Raw genomic sequence first — 16,712 nt, 5'->3', positions numbered from 1 at the left:
CTGACTAGGCCACCCCTCTGTGTGGATACCCTTCTCACCTAGCTTGTACCCCCACACCCATGCCAGGATGTTCTCCTTGTGGACACCGTCACCACTCTACTCTGTCTCTGTCTTGAAGTCACTGTGCCTCCTTTCTCTGTCCCTGGAGCCCATGTGGGGCTGCCAACCTGGCTGTGCCTCACCTCCTGGCTTTAGGACTGAGTTATCCAGGGAGGAAAAGCAGTGGAAGAGAAGAAAGGAGAAGGAAAAGAAGGGGCAGGGAGGGAAGAGGAGGAAAATGACAAATTCTGTACAGCTCCTGATACTAACTGAAATGGAAAAGCTTTTAGCTTTTTTTGCCCAATCTACTGACCAATCAGTCATCTCTTATTCGATGTTCATGGTGTCAGGACAATGGTGAGCTGAGACTGGAACACAAAGAGAAAGCATGTTCCCTACCTATCTGAACATCAGGGCAGATGAGATGAAAATATTAAATCAAAACTAATAACACAATAGTAATTGCCCTATCGAGTGTTATAAAAAATGTAGTCCCAAATCAGTAGAATTAAACTATGAATATATTTTCTGAACAATGGGCAAAGTCACTGTGGATTAACTCTCACCTATTTTATCACTGTTGGAGTTCTGAACAAGCGCCACCCACCCAGTGACTGTGATAGTCAGAAACATTCAGTCGCTGCCTCTCACTCATCATTTCTCATTTCTACAGAGTCCCCCTTAATATGCATGAAGCCAATCAGTTAATACTAAATAAATAAATAAATAAATAAATAAATAAATAAATAAAGCAAGAGAAATAGCAAGTGAGCAGGGGAGGGTCAGAGAGAGAGAGGGAGAGAGAGAATCCCAGGCAGGCTCTGCACTGTCAGCAGGGAGTCCAACATGGGGCTCAATCTCATGAACTATGAGATTGTGACCTGAGCTGAAATCAAGAGTCAGTCACCTAACCTACTGAAAAATCCAGGTACCCCAATTAGTTAATATTTTTCTAAAGGGATGTTGATTGACTCACTCAGTGTAATATTTAATACATAATATTCAAAATAAGACATGTGATATTACCATGGTCACTACAATAATTCTTATTTTCATTAAAGTTTGTTGATAAAATTGTTGAGAAATTTTTATTCTTGATAAGTGCTCAGGGGAGTAGATGGTACTACTGGGGATAGTCATGTGAACAATATAGGCTGAGTCTACATGTCTGGCATTTATTAGTCACCTTCTTTACTCTCCACATTACATAATGCTCCACAGAGATACTGCAAAAGCTATGGAATCCCTAGTCATCCATCACGGGCAATACACGAAGCCCATCTTCATTTCTGGGTTGTACTCACAAGGTAAATTGAAGTCTCTGGTGTTCTGGGACACAGCTTCCTGAAGAACAAAGGGGAACTTCTTAGGAAAAGTCAGGCTCCACTCACGCTCTCATCTCTCAGCTCAAGCTTGAGAACAATGGGTTTTTCTCATTGAATTAACCCTTGACTGCTATATTTCAGGGGGATCTGCAAAAGTTAAATGTGCAAAGAGAACCAATAAAGGAAGCCCTGCTAACAACAGAAGCAAAATAGACAAGATACACAATGGACACGAATGTTTTACAAACATATGAATACTACTTTCAGCATCGTATATCTGTGATTCTTTTTCTTGACTACCAGTTAACATCTTTAATAGAAGTAGGAACAGTCATGTTATCTATTTTCCCTTGAGCAAATTTTAATAGCATGTGTCTTTCAGAGAAGTGGTCTATTTAATTTCAGTCAAAAATATATAAAGTTTTTTTGTGGTGTTTCCTTATTATCCTTTTTCTAAGTTATTTTTTTCCAGTTTTAGTGGGACATATAATTGACACACAACAGTATATAAATTTGAGGTATACAGCATAATGATTTGACTTACATATATCATGGAATTATTACCACAATAAGTTTAGTTACCAAAAAAATATTTTGTCTTGTGATGAGAATGCTTAGCATCCACTCTCTTAACATCTTTCAACTACAACTGAAATTTGTACCTTTTGACCATCTTCCTCCAATCCCACCACCCTTTGGATTCTTTACTCTTACTCTATAAGCTGTCAAGACTGGAGCATGGAAGTATTTATCCATCACTCATTCAGCAGAATATCTATTGATCACCTACTCTGTACCAGGCTGGACCAAATCATGTTGGCTTGTGTTCTTTTTTGATTTAAATTTTAGGTAAAATTGATGAGTGTTTAAAATTTAAAAACAGATTCTTAGTCATCAAATCATACCACTTGAAAAGTGATACACAGTTAATTTTGTATATGTTGGAGCTTGTGGGGTCATCATGAGTGGGTATTACACATTTTATTGTATGGCCAACCTCACTGCTAAAGATCCTGTTACCTCTCTCAGTAGAACCATTCATTCATGGTGGCAGGAAGTCTTTATGAAGCATGATGCCTGTTCTCTAGCATCTTCTGGTTCACAAGTGTAGTGCAAATGGTGAGTTTCTGAAGATCAATATTATTATTATTTAATTTTTTTAATGTTTATTCACTTTTGAGAGACAGAGAGAGACAGAGTATGAGCAGGGGAGGGTCAGAGAGAGAGGGAGACACAGAATCTGAAGCAGGCTCCAGTCTCTGAGCTGTCAGCACAGAGCCCAATGCGGGGCTGGAACTCACAGACGGGGAGATTCATGACCTGAGCTGAAATCGGACGCTTAACTGACTGAGCCATCCAGGCGCCCCCAGTGGCAATTATTCTTTATGCTCTTCAGAGGAGATTCCAGATCCTTGTTATTTATTTATTTTTTTTTCAGACTTATTTTATTTATTTATTTTTTTTATATATGAAATTTATTGTCAAATTGGTTTCCTTGCTATTTTTTAAATTTTACGTGGCATGTATATATATCTCCTGCAGAAACACACACACACACACACACACACACACACACACACACACACACACCAAACAGGTACACAATTGTCACTTGCAAAGTTTTTAAAATTAAAATTGTTTACAATTTGCATCCCAGAGCTCTAAATCAACTGCAAATCACTTGTTAACTTTCCTGGGTGACTGCAAGTGACAAGTGGGAGTTTAAGAAAGGAATAAAATGAAGCGCTAAAGACACCCTTGGGTGCAAAGAAAACATAGAACTGACTGGATGAATTAATGACAAAGTGATCAGTTCAGTGCCACAACCCTTGACAGCAGCCTGTAGTAACTGACAACATAACAGAGGAGGGAATGGGCTCTGGTGCATGGGGAGGTATCAGGGAGGAGTCTGGGGACTGACTAGGACTGGAAGGATGAGAATAGATGAGAGGAGAGTGGGCAGAGCACTCACAGAGCTCAGACTGGGATGAAAAGGGAGCACAGCCTGACTGGAGTGGGGCTCATGGAAGGTGGAGCCAAGTAGGCAGGATGGCTTGGACTATGGGAGTCCTTCACATCTGGCAGACATGCTTCACACCAGTGATTCTCAACCTTGCTTGTACATGAGAATCAATGGGGGCACTTTTAAAGCCACACTCTGGGTGAATTGTGTTAGAGTTTCTGAGATGGCCTGGGCATCAGGATTTTTAAAAGAATGCCACTGATGTCAATATACAACCAGGGGTTGAGAACCACAGTCATGTGAGTGTAAGTTGTGGAGAAGAGCATTGCTCAAAATTCCTGTGGTAATCACTGTACCTCATGACTGTGTACAACATTTTCCCATCCCTTCGGGGGACTTGAAAGAAATTTAAAATATTGCTCAAGTTCAAAGGTCTGTGCATAATTATGTGATGCTAACTGGACTGACTCTAGGTAACCCTTATGGTTGGTTGTTCATAAGTCACAGTGTGGCACTCAAGTCTGAAGGACCCTTAGGTTGCAGTTCCAAATAGAATCTCTGCCCAAAGGAACACGTTATTAAGGGTAAGTGAACCCCCACACCCACACCCATTCCATATCCCTTAATTTAAAAAAACACCAGAAAAACATTCTTTATGCAGAAAGTTATTTCTCTGACCTGTGTTTCTTTAAAAGGCTTGAAGGAGAAGTTCTGCAGGACTCTGATGAGGGCAAGTTTCATGTTCATGATCGTGAACCTCATGCCAATGCAACTTTTGGGTCCAGTTCCAAAAGGTAGGTATATATAAGAATTTATGCTGTCCTTGTTCTTCTTGCTGAACCTGGTTCCATAAAATAAGTTGTAAACAAGTTAGTGAAACATAAAAACCACAAGAGCTACATGTTTGGGGTTTTCAACCAGGACTACACAGGACACTCCTGGGGGGGCTGATCCCTGAAATCCTTCCATGCTTATTCTGCAGTGACAACTGTAAGTTACAGATCCTCTGCATTACCCTTACCCTGTGGGAGCAGTCAGTCTTGTTGAGGAGATGAGATGAATGTTGTTAAAAGGAAGGGTTATCTTAAACACTAGAATTACAGTTAGGGTGGGGAGATGTTCACACTCTGAAAGGCGAGCAGGCAATGAGCCTGACTGAAGGAAAGGTAGGTTCCTGCCTCCACTGACTTACGTTGGTCATGTGCCCATGGAAGAAGGAAGCAGGAGAAATGCCTCCTATGATTTATATTGTAATTTTCCCCTTCTCCTCCCTCCCTCCCACCTTGAATCCCCCCCAACCACTTTGACAGAGCTGCCTGTCAGAATATTTATATGGGCACATGATGCTGCTTCACTGTAGTCATACTCACTGATGTGTATAATAAGTATAATCACTGAATTCTTGGCCACCTGTTTCATGAGGCTAAAAGTTCCTGAAGGTTAGCCCTATGTTTTATTCAAAACTGATTCTACAATATTTGATTATATTAAGGGAAAATGTGGATTTGGGGAAAGTGATAATGACATTGTGGTGAGGTATTTTTATAAAGTCCTTATATTACAGACAACATTCTGGAATGATTACAGATGATGTACTTAAGGTAATATGGAAATCAGATGAATTACCATGGTGTGTGGATGGGGCAGCTGACATAGGTTAGTAGTTGTTAAGCGGGTGATGGGCACATATAGATACATTAAAAGTATTTCATAGGGGTGCCTGGGTGTCTCAGTAGGTTAAGTGTCCAATTCTTGATTTCAGCTCAGGTCATGATCTCATGGTTCGTGGGTTCAAGACCCAGGTCGGCTCTTCACTGATAGTGTGGATCCTGCTTAAGATTCTCTCTCCCTCTTTCTCTGCCTCTGCCCTGCTCACACTGTTTCTCTACCTCTCAAAATAAATATATGAACTTAAAAAATTGTTTTAAAAAAGTATTTCATAGTTGTGTGCCTATAGTGTAGGCTTGTGCATGTGTCAAAAATTCTCTATAATGTACATTTTTAATATGTGGATTTCTCACTTCCTTGCCCCATCCCTGACACACATAGGTAAATACTTCATGTCATGACTGAATGAATCACAGAGAAGTACCAGGAATCTCTAGTTTCTGTTTGACAAGCTACAGGAACAGGGACTGCTGAGCTTGTGGGAACCACCAGATCTTCTGGTCCAGAAAACAGGTGGCTTGGTCAATTCTGACTTCTTTTAGCAAGTACTATATGTAGGCATGATGCTAGCACTAGGGGCACCATGCAACAAGACAAGGGCCCTGCAATCAGGGAGCTTAGAGTCAGGGCTAAAAGTCTGGATCCCTACAAAGTTCACTCCAAATTTTTCTCACCAATACAATAAACAGGAAAGTACCAACTGTTTGCAGAATTCAAGCTGTGCCCAAAGCCAGACTCTGCTCTGGATTCCCAGAGGGAAAGCTCAAGACCCCTCCTCCAAGGAGGATGTCTCAGATGGCTAGAGAGCAGATGACTTTGCTTTGGACTAACCCCAGATACCAAGAGAGGTGGGAGATGGCGCAGGACTGCAGCCACAGACAGCACAGGACCTGTGTGTGCCCCCATCTCATGAGGTTTCTCCCCCTGCCAGGGAAGATGACTCTCAGTTCCACAGTCTCTGCTCTCCCACTAGGGCTAGTGGAAAGGGTGGCCAAAGTTTACAACATGGAATTGTAGGGGAGTAGGGATATAATTCAGAGCACTATAGAGGACAGAAACACTTAAAGGAAGGCCTATTTCTTTAAATGAAATAGTGGGTAAGTAAGTTATGGTATATACATATAATCAGACACACACAATTATAGTATGCTGTTATTGTTTGCTGTTACAGTAAGTTGTTCATAAAAATATGCCATCCTTATTTTTAGCAATCCTTATATGCCTAGATAAATGTCCACAAGTACACACATGACATATTAATAATTTTGACATATCGGGACTGAGGATGAGTCTAGTTTCTTTTGTCTTGTCTATAGTTTATAAATACAGACAACAAAGAATGATCATTGAATAATAAAAAAAACTTCTAAGAGCAAAAAAATGTACAAATAAATAACTGTACAATCACACATTTGTCATCTATACTGAGATATCAGAATCTCCTCCAATATGAGGGTGGGTTCCCTTTTCCAGGGTTCCTTGTACCTTGTAGGATGGAACTCCTCAGGCTCTGACTAGAGTTCCAGGTCTCGGTGAAGAATAAAGGTTGGCACCACCACCACTGTCCCTTGGGGAATGAACACGCCATTGATTTCCACATCTCTCTTACAGATCCTCTCAAGTCTACCAGAAAGTGGGTATAATCTGAGAGTTTCATTCAGCACTCCATCTGTACAAGGGCATCATAAGTGGGAGGTTCCTGGAAGAAAAGAAACAGATTTTGATAAACTGAAATTTGGGATCAACGTTCAACTCAGTGTACACAGTACTACTGAAGTGTTAGGAACCCCTAAGAATCATTTGTTTTGGTAAAGGGCATTTATGAGCATTTTAATGTCTACCATGTTTTTTTGACCTGCTCAGTGCCCCCCTGACAAATGTCCAATAGTAACGACCAGGGGAGACAGCTGGGACATTTCCCTAAAAAGAACCTGAAATCCTTTCCACAACCATGTAGTGGTTTTTCTGCTTCATGTGAGCAAATGTGACTAATACACAATGACCCTTACTCTTTTTTTAAGAGTACATTATTTATTTAAATAAAAGGTAGTTAACATAAAGTGTAGCATTGGTTTCAGGAGTAGAACCCAGTGATTCATCACTTACATACAATATCCAGTGTTCCTCCCAACAAGTGCTCTCCTTAATGCCCACCATCCATTTAGCCCATCGCCCACCCACTTTACTCTTAAGTGAAATATGTCAAAGTCACTGTTTCTTTTCAAAAGAGAGGCCACACACCTGTACCATTAAAAGGAGAATGTGCAACAGAAAAATATCCCCTACCCATATAAACTCTTAGTGGAAATATCCTGCTTTGTAGCTCTTCAATTATATATACAATATTAGGAGAGAAACACTATATTATATAAAAACTGTAAATGAATTGGGGAGACACTAGTTCCTTTCAAACCAAATAAAGCAAAAGAAGAGAGGATTGGATGCTTCTAATTGTGGGCACACAAGTTCAGTTCTAGGGGACATTGTAAAGGGAATTATAATCCTACTCTCAGCCCAACCCTCTGTTGCTGGAAGGGTCTCCTAGTTGTTGCTTCGGGATTTCATTGTCAAATAAGCCACTCCAGCCCTACAGGCCAAGTCTCTTCATAAGGAGGAATTCCAGTTTGGGAAGAGATCTAAAACAGTATGGGCAATATGTGCATACCTCTTGGTATTATATTTAATAGCCAACATTGTAGTGGTGAAGAGTTCAATCAGGACCCAGGCACCCTGGCTCCTAGCCTGGCTTCTTTAGCACTAGTTATGTGATAGTATAAGAAAGTTATGTTGTCTCTCTGTAGCTCAGATTCTTGCCTCATTATATGGAGATAATTAGAGTTGACACTTCATAGGTGTATGGTAGACACACTCACTACTTATCAATATCCATGTAGACCCCCATATTTCCCATCCCACATGAACTTTTGGGAAACAACTTTGCAAATGGGCTGTGAAGTGAGGAGATGTATGTCAGGTTAGGGCTAAACATTTGAAAAGCAAGTGAGCAACACCCTAGTTCTTTATTCCTCAGGCAACATGGAGTCCTCAAGTTCCAGATAATGCATGTATAAAAAAGTGGAACCTCTTGCCCTGTATCCCAAAGTAAATATATGCAGCAGACTCACTCCCACCCTCCACTAACATCCATGTTGGACATGTAAATGTGAGTTAGAAGTAAAACATCGTTATGAAAACCCACTAGATTTGAGAGCTAATCTGTTACTGAGGCATAAACTGAGCCTATCCTCACTCCCTCCGCAGGTGTGACCTGCTCACCCTATTGGGGAAAGTCGCATCAATCTTCTGCAATTTCTGCTGGACATCAGGGTGAGTGGCCAATTCATACACAAGGAAGGAAAGAGATGTGCTTGTGATGTCACAGGCAGCAAAAATAAAGGTAATAGATTGAGCCATAAGTTCCAGATCAGACAGAGCTAAAAGGAGAGGAAAGACATTTTAGCCAAAACTGGTGAGTGTAAAACATCAGTTTAGATGATGAGAAATCCATTTGAAATGCCAAAATCCCTCAGGGAATAAATGTAAAAGCAACTGGGAATCAAACCGGGAGTGGTTTGTACTCTGATGTCTATCTTACAGAGTTAGAAAGAGGCAAAAGTTGTCTTGATCTGGTAATTCCCAAGGCCTATACTATTCTTGGCCAACTGTTTCTGGTTATGCCACCATCCCCACCAACAAAGTGGGTAATTTCAGGAGATGGCATTTCTGTCTAACGTGCATAGTGTTATCAGTCTGTTCCCAGAGAGTCTAAAATTACTTTACCCCTTAGTAGCACTATCCCTGAGGAATAATTTTACATTCTTCTACCTAACATACAGTTTGATTTTTTTGAGAGAGTTTACAATGATAAGGCTTAATTGTCCTGAAAATAAATGATCTTTCACCTAAACATATCTTCAAGAACTTAAGCCCAATATTGGGCTAAGATAAACTTACTACTCAAAGTGTGGCCCATGGACCAGCAGCATCTATTACATCTGGGAGTTTGTTAGAAATGCAGAATCTCAAACCTCACCCTAGAACTATTAGAAAAATATGTGCTTTACAATATCTGATGATCTGTGTGCACAATCTATCTTGAGAAGCACAGATTATACCTTCCAGAGGTCTCAGCTAATAGAAGACCTGAGGCACAACTCTTCCAACAGGTGATCTCAGATATGTACAGAAACTACAACACAGACAAAAAGCTAGAAGAGTAGTGTCTGGTGCTAGTCTAATCAACCACATTAAACAGTAAGAGAAACAATGATCAATAGAAGGACATTGGCCAGCATGAAATATAGACAAACAGAATACAGTGAATGGAATTAGCAATGCTTATTCAAACATGGCCTGAATGTCACCTTCCTTAGCGAATGGTCCCGCTCTGAATATGAGTTGGCCTCCCTTTGGATATCTCCTGGCAGTAAGCATGGTTAGTCTCTAATCTATTTGATCAGAACTGTATTATATTAGGACCTTTAGATATTTAGAGCACTGAAATTAACATGGCATCTGCCAAAGACATGAAATTCACAACTAAAAATAATACAAAAGGAGGGTAAGAAATGTCTACAGAGTTCTGATTTCCCAGGCATACTTTCTGTGATACTGCTGTGGATAGATTCAACTATTAAATTCTTTCCCCTGATTGCCATGAACTCCATGATAATCGAATTTTATAGTTCTGCTGTACAGTATGTTAGCCACTTGCCAGATGTGCCTATTTATATTTAAACTTTAATTAATTAAATTAAATATAAGATTTGGTTCTTCAGTGACAGAAAGTGGTAGAATGAAACAGATAGATATATAGTGGTGTGATGGAGTAAGCCCATCCTTTAACCATAAAGGTATTATTTCTGTCATAGAAACAAACTACATCCAGGCTCTTTTTTTCTTTCAGACACAGAGACCATAATTACATTACTGGTTATGGATATAATGAAATGATTACATTTATCAGTCCTGTGTAAATATATTTGATGTTCTTATCTTGGTCCACTGAGAGGAAACAGAGGCAAAGAAACCCTGTGGTTACTAGGAGTGGCAAGGAGCACTCCTAGACCCCAGATTTTGGTTTCTAAATACCATTCTCACTAAAAGGAAACAGGGCTTCTTGGAGAAATGGCTGATTCCAGGGCTTCATTAGGGGAAACAGAGGAGAAACCTGGAATATCTCATACCAGAATGCAAGAAAATGTTCACAAAATGATATGGGAAAAGGATACAGAATACTCTATGTACTGTAATGGTGGATAGACATTATACGTATTTGAAAACCCATAGACTGTATAACACCAAGGGTGAACTGTAATGTAAACTATGGATTTTGGGCAGTAATACTGTGTCATTTTAGGTATATTTATTGTAACAAATGTACCATATGGTGAGGGATTTTGATAACGGGGGATGCTGACTGTAGGCGGAAGCAGGGAGAATATGGGATCTCTTTGTATTTCACTCAGTTTTGCAGTGAACCCCAAACTTCTATAAAAAATAAAGTCTATTAAAAGCCTAAATAAAGAAGAAGAAAGAAAAAAAAGAACACAGAGTAGCCCACTAGAAAGGGCTTCCAGAGGACAAACTGAGAGAATTGAGGATCTCAATAAAAAACAATGTAAGAGACTAAGTTAGTAATATATGAGATCATACTGACATGTGTAAATAAATAAAATAATAATTAAGAATGCAGAGCTCACCCTAATAATGGAACATTAACTCATAAACATAGAAGAAATGATGGATTTGGAAAGTCACTATTTTGAAGCCATCATACTAATAATGGTTTCAGTCAAGTACCATCCATGGACGATATAAGTAGTAAGTAAAAGTTTGAAGAAAAACACAGTATTTATATAGTCACAAAGGTGGCCAGCACCAGTTACTTCTTATTTACAAAAGGAATAAAAAACTTTACAGTACCAAAGGCTAGTTATCACAACTTTAATCAGGTGTTCCAAGTGCAGGTCACCAACATGGGCACCATGTGCCTCCTGGTGTGATGAAGACTTGATGTGAATTTCCAGACAGAGGTTCTGATTCAGTGGGTCTGGAGTAGGCCAGAGGATTCACATTGGAAACAAGCTCCCTTGTGGCAGACCACTGACAGCTTAGGCATCTATCGATGCCTTTCAAGCTTTGAACAAACCTGAGGCCGTGGGCTTCCAGAGAGTGCTTCTGCTACCACTTGTATCTGAACATGTGTCTTTCTTCCATGTGCAGAAATTCCATCCATTGGAAATCTTTCTGCACATTTCAAAACCACTGCATGTCTTTGAGCTTCCCCATCACTGGCCCTCTGAGGATCTCCTTGCTTATCTTTATGGGTGTCCATTTCTTTGGAATTCCGGGAGTTAATCATGAGCTGAAGCAAATCCACTTGGTGCTGGAAGTAGAAAGAGAAATTTCAATGACAAAACACCACTTGTGAAGTCAGAAATATATCAGGGGTACAGCACATAACTTATTTTTTGAGAATATGGCTCTTTTACATCCAGAAGTCTGACTAGTGTTGTCTCAGTCATCAGTGAACAAAAACATCCAGCTATAAATGTGGGAGAACAGGATGTTTCACTGACAGGAATTCAGCCATCATGTTAAACTGATTTTTGGTTCTTTCCCACTCTGATCCTCAGGTTCTCTGGCTTTTCAACACAGCTTCCTGGGCAAAAAATTGCCTTCTCGCTCTCGTGTCATGCCTCCTAGCTCAGGAGAAAGTTCCTGACTTTAGTCCTTTTAACTCAGCCTTAATTCTTTTTTTTTAATTTATTTTTTAAAAATTTATTGTTTAATTTACATTCAAGTTAGTTAGCATATGGTGCAACAATGATTTCAGGAGTAGATTCCTTAATGCCCCTTACCCATTTAGACTATCCCACCTCCCACAACCCCTCCAGCAACCCTGTTTGTTCGCTATATTTGAGAGTCTCTTATGTTTTGCCCCTTTCCTGTTTTTATATTATTTTTGCTTCTTGTCTCTTATGTTCATCTGTTTTGTATCTTAAATTCCTTATATGAGTGAAGTCATATGATATTTGTCTTTCTCTGATTAATTTTGCTTAGCATAATATTCTCTAGTTGCATCCACACAAATGCAAATAGCAAGATTTCATTCTTTTTGATTGCCGAGTAATACTCCATTGTATATATAGACCACATCTTCTTTATCCATTCATCTGTTGATGGACATTTGGGCTCTTTCCATACTATGGCCATTGTCGATAGTGTTGCTGTAAACATTGGCATGCATGTGCCCCTTTGAAACAAACCACCTGTATCTCTTGGATAAATACCTAGTAGTGTAATTACTGCGTCATAGGGTATTTCTATTTTTAATTTTTCAAGGAACCTCCATACTGTTTTCCAGAGTGGTTGCACCAGTTTGCATTCCCACCAGCAGTGCAAAAGAAATCCTCCTTCTCCATATCCTCACCAACAACTTTTGTTGCCTGAGATGTCAACGTTAGCCATTCTGACAGGTGTGAGGTAGTATCTCATTGTGGTTTTGATTTGTATTTCCCTGATGATAAGTGATGTTGAGCATTTTTTCATGTGCCAATTGGCCATCTGGATGTCTCCTTTGGAGAAGTGCCTATTCATGTCTTTTGCCCATTTCTTCACTGGATTATTTGGTTTTTGGGGTGTTGAGTTTGGTAAGTTCTTTACAGATTTTGGAACTGACCCTATATCTGATATGTTGTCTGCAAATATCTTCTCCCATTCCGTTGGTTGCCTTTTAGTTTTGCTGATTGTTTCCTTCACCATGAAGAAGCATTTTATTTTGATGAGGTCCCAATAGTTGATTTTTGCTTTTGTTTCCTTTGCCTCCAGACACGTGTTGAGTAAGAAGTTGCTGCAGCTGAGGTCAAAGAGGTTTTTGCCTGCTTTCTCCTCTAGGACTTTGATGGTTTCCTGTCTTACGTTTAGGTCTTTCATCCATTTTGAGTTTACCTTTGTGTAAGAAAGTGGTCCCGCTTTTGTGTAAGAAAGCAGTACAGGTTCATTCTTCTGCATGTCGCTGTCCATTTTCCTAGCACCATTTGCTGAAGAGATTGTCTTTATTCCATTGGATATTCTTTCCTGCTTTGTCAAAGATGAGTTGGCCATACGTTTGTGGGTCCATTTCTGGGTTCTGTATTCTGTTCCATTGATCTGAGTGTCCGTTTTTGTGCTAGTACCATACTGTTTTGATGATTACAGCTTTGTAATATAGCTTGAAGTCTAGGATTGTGATGCCTCCTGTTTTGGTTTTCTTTTTCAAGATTGCTTTGGCTATTCAGGGTCTTTTCTGGTTCCATACAAATTTTAGGATTGTTTTCTCTAGCTCTGGGAAGAATGGTAGCATTATTTTGATAGGGATTGCATTGACTATGTAGATTGCTTTGGGTAGTATTGACATTTTAACAATATTTGTTCTTCCTATCCAGGGGCATGGAATATTTTTCCATTTTTTTGTGTCTTCTTCAATTTCTTTCATAAGCTTTCTATAGTTTTCAGTGTATAGATTTTTCACCTCTTTGGTTAGATTTATTTCTAGGTATTTTATGGTTTTTGGTGCAACTGTAAATGGGATCGATTCCTTGATTTCTCTTTCTGTTGCTTCATTGTTGGTGTATAGGAATGCAACTGATTTCTGTGCATTGATTTTATATCCTGCAACTTTGCTGAATTCATGAATAAATTCTAGCAGTTTTTTTGTGTGGAATCTTTAGGGTTATCCATATAGAGTATCATGTCATCTGGGAAGAGTGAAAGTTTGACTTCCTCCTGGCCAATTTGGATGCCTTTATCCTTTTGTGTAGTCTTACTGCTGAGGCTAAGATTTCCAATACTATGTTGAATAACAGTGGTGAGAGTAGATATCCCTGTCTTGTTCCTGACTTTAGGGGAAAAGCTCTCAGTTTTTCCCCATTGAGGATGATATTAGAGGTGGGTCTTTCATATATGGCTTTTATGATCTTGAGGTATGATCCTTCCATCCCTACTTCCTGAGGGTTTTTATCAAGAAAGTTCCTATATTTTGTCAAGTGCTTTCTCTGCATCTGTTGAGAGGATCATGTGGTTCTTCTCCTTTCTTTTATTGATATGATTAATCACATTGATTGTTTTGCAGATATTGAGCCAGCCCTGCATCCCAGGTATAAATCCCATTTGGTCGTGGTGAATAAGTCTGTTAATATATTGTTGGATCCACTTGGCTAGTAACTTGTTGAGGATTTTTGCATCCATGTTCATCAGGGAAATTGGTCTGTAGTTCTCCTTTTTAGTGGGGTCTTTGTCTAGTTTTGGAATCATGGTAATGCTGGCTTCATAGAAAGAGTTTGGAAGTTTTCCTTCCACTTATATTTTTTGAATCAGCTTCAAGATAATACATGTCAACTCTTCTTTACATGTTTGGTAGATGGGAATGCAAGCTGGTACAGCCACTCTGGAAAACAGTATGGAGATTCCTCAAAAAACTGAAAGTAGAACTACCCTACAACCCAGCAATTGCACTACTTGGCATTTATCCAAGGGATACAGGTGTGTTGATTTGAAGGAACACATGCACCCCCATGTATATAGCAGCACTATCAACAATAGCCAAAGTATGGAAAGAGCCCAAATGTCCACCGATGGATGAATGGGTAAAGAAGATGTGGTATATATACACAACGGAGAATTACTCGGCAATCAAAAAGAATGAAATCTTGCCATTTGCAACTACGTGGATGGAAATGGAGGGTATTATGCTAAATGAAATTAGTCAGTCAGAGAAAGACAAATATCATACGACATCACTCATATGAGAACTTTAAGAGACAAAACAGATGAACATAAGGGAAGGGAAAAATAATATAAAAACAGGGAGGGGGACAAAACAGAAGAAACTCATAAATATGGAGAACAAACTGAGGGTTACTGGAGGGGGTGTGGGGGGGATGGGCTAAATGGGTAAGGGGCACTAAGGAATCTACTCCTGAAATCATTGTTGCACTATATGCTAACCAATTTGGATGTAAATTTAAAAAATAAAAAATAAAACAAGTTAAAAATAAGTAAATAAATGTTTGGTAGAATTCCCATAGAAAGCCATTTGGCCCTGGACTCTGTTTTTGGGGAGAGTTGTGATTACTAGTTTGATTTCTTTTTTTTTTCTCTTTTTTTTCAATATATGAAATTTATTGTCAAATTGGTTTCCATACAACACTCAGTGCTCATCCCAAAAGGTGCCCTCCTCAATACCCATCACCCACTCTCCCCTCACTCCCACCCCCCATCAACCCTCAGTTTGTTCTCAGTTTTTAAGAGTCTCTTATGCTTTGGCTCTCTCCCACTCTAACCTCTTTTTTTTTTCTTCCCCTCCCCCATGGGTTTCTGTTAAGTTTCTCAGGATCCACATAAGAGTGAAAACATATGGTATCTGTCTTTCTCTGTATGGCTTATTTCACTTAGCATCACACTCTCCAGTTCCATCCATGTTGCTACAAAGGGCCATATTTCATTCTTTCTCATTGCCACATAGTACTCCATTGTGTATATAAACCACAATTTCTTTATCAGTTCATCAGTTGATGGACATTTAGGCTCTTTCCATAATTTGGCTATTCTTGAGAGTGCTGCTATAAACATTGGGGTACAAGTGCCCCTATGCATCAGTACTCCTGTATCTCTTGGGTAAATTCCTAGCAGTACTATTGGTGGGTCATAGGGTAAATCTATTTTTAATTTTTTCAGGAACCTCCACACTGTTTTCCAGAGTGGCTGCACCAGTTTGCATTCCCACCAACAGTGCAAGAGTTTCCCATTTCTCCACATCCTCGCCAGCATCTATAGTCTCCTGATTTGTTCATTTTGGCCACTCTGACTGGCGTGAGGTAATATCTGAGTGTGGTTTTGATTTGTATTTCCCTGATGAGGAGCAACGTTGAGCATCTTTTCATGTGTCTGTTGGCCATCCGGATGTCTTCTTTAGAGAAGTGTCTATTCATGTTTTCTGCCCATTTCTTCACTGGGTTATTTGTGGAGTTTGGTGAGCTCTTTATAGATTTTGGATACTAGCCCTTTGTCCAATATGTCACTTTCAAATATCTTTTCCCATTCCGTTGGTTGCCTTCTAGTTTTGTTGGTTGTTTCCTTTGCTGTGCAGAAACTTTTTATCTTCATAAGGTCCCAGTAATTCATTTTTGCTTTTAATTCCCTTGCCTTTGGGGATGTGTCAAGTAAGAGATTGCTATGGCTGAGGTCAGAGAGGTCTTTTCCTGCTTTCTCCTCTAAGGTTTTGATGGTTTCCTGTCTCACATTCAGGTCCTTTATCCATTTTGAGTTTATTTTTGTGAATGGTGTGAGAAAGTGGTCTAGTTTCAACCTTCTGCATGTTGCTGTCCAGTTCTCCCAGCACCATTTGGTAAAGACACTGTCTTTTTTCCACTGGATGCTCTTTCCTGCTTTGTCAAAGATGAGTTGGCCATACGTTTGTGGGTCTAGTTCTGGGGTTTCTATTCTATTCCATTGGTCTATGTGTCTATTTTTGTGCCAAACCATGCTGTCTTCATGATGACAGCTTTGTAGTAGAGGCTAAAGTCTGGGATTGTGATGCCTCCTGCTTTGGTCTTCTTCTTCAAAATTACTCTGGCTATTCGGGGCCTTTTGTGCTTCCATATGAATTTTAGGATTGCTTGTTCTAGCTTCGAGAAGAATGCTGGTGCAATTTTGATTGGGATTGCATTGAATGT

General features: G+C 39.6%; 1 pseudogene; it reads right to left on the bottom strand.

Moving 5' to 3' along the window:
* Window positions 1-1,415: 1,415 nt before the first annotated feature.
* The window catches only part of LOC121017437 (cytochrome P450 3A19-like), a 39,729-nt pseudogene continuing 24,432 nt past the window's right edge, over window positions 1,416-16,712 (bottom strand).

Source organism: Herpailurus yagouaroundi, unplaced genomic scaffold (assembly GCF_014898765.1).
Source record: "Herpailurus yagouaroundi ecotype Mexico unplaced genomic scaffold, PumYag 216, whole genome shotgun sequence".
Lineage (NCBI taxonomy): Eukaryota > Metazoa > Chordata > Mammalia > Carnivora > Felidae > Herpailurus > Herpailurus yagouaroundi.
This window is presented reverse-complemented; position numbering and strand designations above follow the sequence as displayed.